Source organism: Oncorhynchus mykiss, chromosome 6 (genome assembly GCF_057628025.1).
Source record: "Oncorhynchus mykiss isolate SJ-2025 chromosome 6, ASM5762802v1, whole genome shotgun sequence".
Taxonomy (NCBI): Eukaryota; Metazoa; Chordata; class Actinopteri; order Salmoniformes; family Salmonidae; genus Oncorhynchus; species Oncorhynchus mykiss.
In genome coordinates, this window is record NC_143027.1 from 79770879 (window position 1) to 79771353 (window position 475).

Genomic DNA, 475 nt, shown 5'->3' on the forward strand with positions numbered 1-475 from the left:
GGAACCCCAGGACCTCTGCTTTGCTAGCACAGGTGACCGCCATTCTGAAGTGTCTTAGTGAGTACTACTTCCTCCTAATTCAGCTGGAACCCCAGGACCTCTGCTTTGCTAGCACAGGTGACCGCCATTCTGAAGTGTCTTAGTGAGTACTACTTCCTCCTAATTCAGCTGGAACCCCAGGACCTCTGCTTTGCTAGCACAGGTGAGCGCCATTCTGAAGTGTCTTAGTGAGTACTACTTCCTCCTAATTCAGCTGGAACCCCAGGACCTCTGCTTTGATAGCACAGGTGAGCGCCATTCTGAAGTGTCTTAGTGGGGACACTTCATGCTGAGGAGGAAGTTTCACACATCCCCATATGCTGCATTCACCCCTCAAACTTACTCAAAACACACTTAGAGAAACGGGTTAGAGACGTTTTCTCTGCTTCTGTGCTGGAGGAGTCTCTCTTTTACAACTTGTATTAAACCAGATTGA